This window comes from Hemiscyllium ocellatum, chromosome 42 (genome assembly GCF_020745735.1).
Source record: "Hemiscyllium ocellatum isolate sHemOce1 chromosome 42, sHemOce1.pat.X.cur, whole genome shotgun sequence".
NCBI lineage: Eukaryota > Metazoa > Chordata > Chondrichthyes > Orectolobiformes > Hemiscylliidae > Hemiscyllium > Hemiscyllium ocellatum.
The window spans coordinates 28,717,573-28,723,826 of NC_083442.1; positions in this window are offsets into that span (position 1 = coordinate 28,717,573).

The following is a 6,254-nucleotide window of genomic DNA, read 5'->3' on the forward strand; positions in this document are numbered from 1 at the left end:
ATGATCGTCTGTGACTATAATTACAATTTTGAATATAATTATATTTACTTTTGCTTTATACAGTTCATCTGTCAACATGTTAAGTTTCAGACAGAATACTGATTAATCCATTCAGAAAAAAACATTTGGATTATTATTCAGTTGTCCAATGTCCCCCAGCATCTTGTGATAAATGTCTTCTCTTTATATGCATGTAACATGTTTCATCTTGTGTTGTAACTTGAATGTGCGTTTAATACTAAGAATAGAGAATCCAGTGACACTGATGGTGTCATCCAGTGATTGGAGGATGGAGCAGAAGTTTCAACAGGAATGAGAAACGTTTTATCATCAAACAGCAAAGCAAACAAGGTCTATTCAAAAAGTAGCTGAGTTCCAGCAGCAGAGAGCAATTTCTCTTCATCAAAATAAGGAATATTTGAATGGAAGTTAGTTACATTTCATAGCTGAAAATGTGTTGCTGGTTAAAGCACAGCAGGTTAGGCAGCATCCAAGGAATAGGAAATTCGACGTTTCGGGCATAAGCCCTTCATCAGGAATCAGCTTATGCCCGAAACGTCGAATTTCCTATTCCTTGGATGCTGCCTAACCTGCTGTGCTTTAACCAGCAACACATTTTCAGCTGTGATCTCCAGAACCTGCAGACCTCATTTTTTACCCCCAGTTACATTTCATAAGCTGGTCATTTCTTTGGAAAAATGCAGTAAACAACAGTATATTAAAATACTGTATACATCTTGATTAAGATTTTGTGATTGATTGTGATAGTGAAAGTAAATTCACTTATTGTTATAAAAACAAAAAGAACTTGAGAAACTCAGTAGGTCTGGCAGCACCTGTGGAGAGAGAAAGAGTTATCTAGGGACACTTCTTCAGCAGAACAGGAAAAATTTGGGAGAAGACTCACATTGGGCTCAAGATGTTAACTCCATTTCTCTGTCACAGGCGCTGCTGGATATGCTGTTTTCCTTTTCCCAGCAATTACTGGCATCTGCAGTATTTTGCTTTTGATCACATACTGTTATTCTGGAGTCAACTGGCCAGCAGTCTGTACACTTGCAGTTGAACATGGAAGTGCACCAGTTGCTATCTGAGTTACTTTGCTGTAAGCTTTGTAACACTGATATATCAGTAAACTCAGCATTGAAATCTATGTAACCATGTGAAGTTGCTGAAGTCACTGGGCAAATAATTAGGAATCTCATAGTCAAGTGTAAAAACATATTTTAATGGCATCATGTTGCAATTGTTTTTATACAATCTGGCTCTGAATATTTAATTTTACAATCATGTAATTGTATTTCTTCAGTGCAAGTGTTTGAGATTTTAAAAATATAAAATGTTTTTAATGTGTTTTTTTTGTTTATCTCTTATCTCTCTCAATTCCATCCATTATTTGCCACCTTTAAAAGTAAATGCCATCATCCTACAGGACCATAGGGCTGCTTTCTCATTAGACAGAGACGACTGACGATGGTTTAACCTGAGAGTCACCATGCCCCAGACAAGAGAAACGTCCTTTATGATAACCTCAGCTGGTTTGGAGAATTGAAACCATGCTGTTGGCATCACTCTGGCTCACATACCATCCATTCAGCCAGTCAACCGAGCTAACTGACATTTCTATACATAATTAGCATTTTCAATTCAATGTAATATTTAGATTGTGTTTGTGAGGATTGTTCCATCTCATTAGTTGAAGAAACCTGTCATTATCTGCTTGTAGTGATCACAGACCCTAACACAGTGCAAAAACACAAAATCTAAATCCCATAAGTTGCCACTCGACTATCAGCAACAGATCTCTGGATTGTTGAAAGCATTATGAATGGCAGTCATTATTTCTTTGCTATGAACTACAGAATCAGGAGAGGGGGGAATGCATGAATACAATTAATCCCAACCATTTATGGCTATGCTACACATACCAAAATGAGCATTATACAAATAACACAACCATGTCTGTTCAAACCAAGAATAGTGACTTAATGTAGCCATTTTAATTACACCTTCAGTGTGTATTTTGAGACCATGCACAATTTCAGCTGCACCCCTAATTTATGTTAAATACTTGTGACAATTGCCTGTAATGAAAAGAAAGGAAAATAAACTTGCATTTATCATGTGGAGTTGGAAAAAGAACTGCATCTAGAAACACTTCAAATAGAAGCATTATATTGTACACACAGCAACATCACACAGGAAACAATGATATATATGACCAGCTAATCTATTTATGGTGTTAGTTGAATTGGAGAGGCATGTTCTCCAAGTTTCAAAGAGAATTCTATGGTTATTATTTTATCCTTGAACCCTACCCAAACTACCTGTTGGACATCTTAGATGTAGAATATCACCACTAGCTATGCAAAGAAATGTCAGCTTATATTGCTTTCTCTTTAATTCGCAAGAATTGAAGTGCAAATGCACATGTGGATTTTGAGAGAGAGGAGAAGGAGTTTAGAATCAATTACTAAATAATTATTTATGGGATTTTTTATCTTTCTAGTGCTAGAATATTTCATTTGCACAGATTAGAGAGCTGGACATATTGTCTAACTATTAACATTCCTTCTTGTTTTAGTGCTGGTTAAATTGATACATAAGCTAATTGTTCAAAAAGAATGATAACTATTCTTAATGATACACATGATTCTATTTATTTGTCAAATGAATGCTAAATTATTGCAATTTGTAAAATGTAAGAAACACATCTACAAACACAGGCTAGTAAATGTTTCAAACATTTCTAGCACAAACAGTGACTGATGTTGAATCAATTGTAAATTTTAACCTGAGGTTGGTATATTCTTGTTATCCTAACGTTGAAGGATATTGTAAAAATGCAGATTTGCGGAGTTAAATCATAGATCACCAACGATTTTAATTAATGGCTAAACAGGCATGTGGGATTAAATTCCTGTTCCCATATGTTTCAGTTGTAGTTTTCTGTTCCAGTTTATGTGGATACATTAAAGTTTATTGATATGACCATTGACAATAAGTGGTGTGCAATCTTGTTTGGTTTGTGTGTGTGATGTTGTCTTTATTGTATTTTCACAATACATGGGGTCCCTTACATGACCATTGAACACTAATACCTGAGTGACAAGGTTCCCTGATTGTACAAGTTCAGCACTATTTGCAACTTCTCAGATACTGAAGTAGTTTGTGTCAATATTCAACAAGGTGTGAACAATGCTCAGGCATGGACTGAAGAGTGGCAAGTAGGCAATAAGCATCTATAACAAGTGAGAATCTGACCATGTCAACTTGATATTCAACTACATTGCCATTAATGAATCCCTCACTGTCAACATCCTGGTGATTACTATTGGCTAGAAGCTGAAATAGACCAGCCACATAAATACTTGGGGTACAATTTAGGTCAGATTCTGGGAGTTCTGCAGCAACTAACTCACTATCTATCAGTGCATCCGCTGCAGTGCAACCCGAGAAGCTTGACACCATCAAGGCAAAGCAGACCTTTGATTGACATGCCATTACTTGATACATCATCATAAACATTAACTTCCTCCACTGCCAACGCAGAGTGGCTGCAATGAGTATCATATTTAAGATGCACTACAACAACTCACCAATTCTTCATTGACAAGTACCTGTGACCTCTATTACTCAGAAGGACAGGCCAGCAGAATATGGAAGCACACGTAAGTTTAATTCTAAGCCACACCTCATACTGGCCTAGAACTGGACCATCATTCCTTCATTGTCTCTGGGTCAAAATCATGGAACTCCCTGCCCAACTAGAAGTCTGCATGTACCTACACCACAAACAGTCATAGAGATGTACAGTATGGAAACAGATGCTTAGGTCCAACTCGTCCATGCTGACCATATATCTTAATCTAATCTAGTCCCATTTGCCAGCACGTGGCCTATATCCCTCTTTATCCATATATCCTATCCAGATGCCTTTTAAAAGCTGTGTTTGGAGATCCAAGATGGCGGCGACTCAGCAAGTCTGAGTTTACAGTGCTCTTCCCAAAACCTGGGTAAAGTGAGTTACTCACCCCCACCACACTTACCAAACCACCCAAAAAAAATTTCTAACCTTAATTAGCTGTTTACTATTATATTTAAGCAGTTTAATATTAAGTGGATAATGAGTAAACCAAAGGGATCCCACAGCTCTCAGAAAACAAAGACCCCTCCCCCACCCTCCTCTCCTCCTCCGGCTGCAGCTGATGTAAAAACAGGCCTTGTAGAGATGATTGCCAGGCTGGAAACGACACTCGTCAATTTCATCGCAGAATCCAGACAGAGATGGAATGCATTCGAAGAAAAGCTACAAAAGTACAGCCAGGCTCTCGAGGAATTACAGGGCCGAGTGAAGGGGGCGGAGCTAAAGGCCATGACCTCCGAGGCTGCAGCACAAACAGCTGCAGAACAGGTGCGAGCTCTGGAGCAGAGAGTCCGGGCCTTTGAAATCTACATGGATGACCTGGATAATAGAAATCGGAGAAAGAATATCCGTCTTCTGGGCCTCCCTGAACAAGAAGAGAAGGGACAGTTAGCAGCATTTCTGGAGCGATGGCTGCCCCAGCTTTTAAACCTGGGGGCTGAAACTGACCGGGTAAGGGTGGAGTGGGCCTACCGGGTCGCAGTACGCGGATCTGGCCCAAACCAGCGCCCACGCCCGGTCCTGTTCCGGCTGCAGAGTTATAGGGAGAGGCAGATACTCCTGGATGCCTCCAGAAAGCTTGGAAAGGATCCTAAAGCTATGATTCATGAAGGATCCAAGATTATGTTATTTCAGGACTTCTCCCCGGCTTTGGCCCGAAGGAGGAAGGCGTTTGATGAGGTGAAGAAATGTCTAAAGAACTTAAATATTCAATACACCTTACGCTACCCAGCGACGTTATGCTTTACCCACGAAGGATCCGAGTATAATTTTAGATCACCAGAAGAGGCTAAGGAACTTTTAGACTCGTTTAAATAAATCGTAAGAGACAATTTATGTTGGCTTGCCTCTTCCACACTCCGTGGGGAGAAATGGATACTTTACTCTACTTTTGCTTCTGGGAGCAGGGTTGTCTTCTCTTGCTATTTTATGTTATTATACTTAACTGTAATTTGTTGGAGTTGTAATTTTATAGTTATGTGTGTTTGTACGTGGCATTGATGCTATCAGATATACTCAGGTATGGGTGGGGAGGGGTGGGGGTGGGGCGCTCACTGTCAACTCTAGCTCGGTATTATATCTAAATCCTATTAAGGAGCGCCCGGGTTGAGGGTGGGACACTGTTTGGGAGAGGATATGGTGGACCTTTAGAAAGGAAGTAAGGCCCCCTGAGAACAAGGGGGAGGATCTCCATTTAAACATGTTTTATTTTTTTTGTTCTTATTGTTTGGAAATAGTTTCCTTTTTATTATACTGTTACGAGTGTATTAGAGAACATTTTCTCTTGTTTGAAGGATGTAAGTGACTCAACTATACACTCTGGATAATTGTGGATTAGATTAGTAGTTAACTGAGTTTCATTGTTTTTCTTTCTTCTTTAGTATCATTCCTTTGAATTTTGATGATTATATATTTAAGATCTATTTTTATATTAATGTTTGTGCTTGAAAGTTCTGTTTATTTTTGTAAATCTGTCAAAATATTAAATTTCTAATAAAAATATCTTTAAAAAAAAATAAAAGCTGTGTTTGTACTAGCCTCCATCACTTCGTCTGGCAGCTCATATCATACATGCACCACCCTCTGCATGAACAAGTTGCCCCTTAGTTCCCTTTTATATCTTTCCCCCTCACCCTAAAACTATGCCCTCTAGTTCTGGACTCCCCCACCCCAGGGAAAAGACTTTGTCTGTTTATTCTATCCATCCCCCTCATGATTTTATAAACTGATATAAGCCCACCTCTCGGCCTTTGGTGCTGCAGGGAAAACAGCCACAGCCTATACAGCCTCTTTGTAAAGTTCAAATCCTCCAACCCTGCCAATATTCTTGTAAATCTTTTCTGAACCTTTCCAAGTTTCACAACATCCTTCTGATAGGAAGGAGACCAGAATTGCACGCAATATTCCAAAAGTGGACTGGAGTAGTTGAAGATGGCAGCTGACCTTCTCAAAAACAATAGCTGGTGAGCTAGCCAGTGATGATCCATACCTCATGAAACAAAATATAAATATAACAAGAAGCAGATATTAAATACTAACCATACTAACCAATTCTCAAACAAACACTTTATTCTCAAGAAGTTCCAAATTAGATTAGACTTACAGTGTG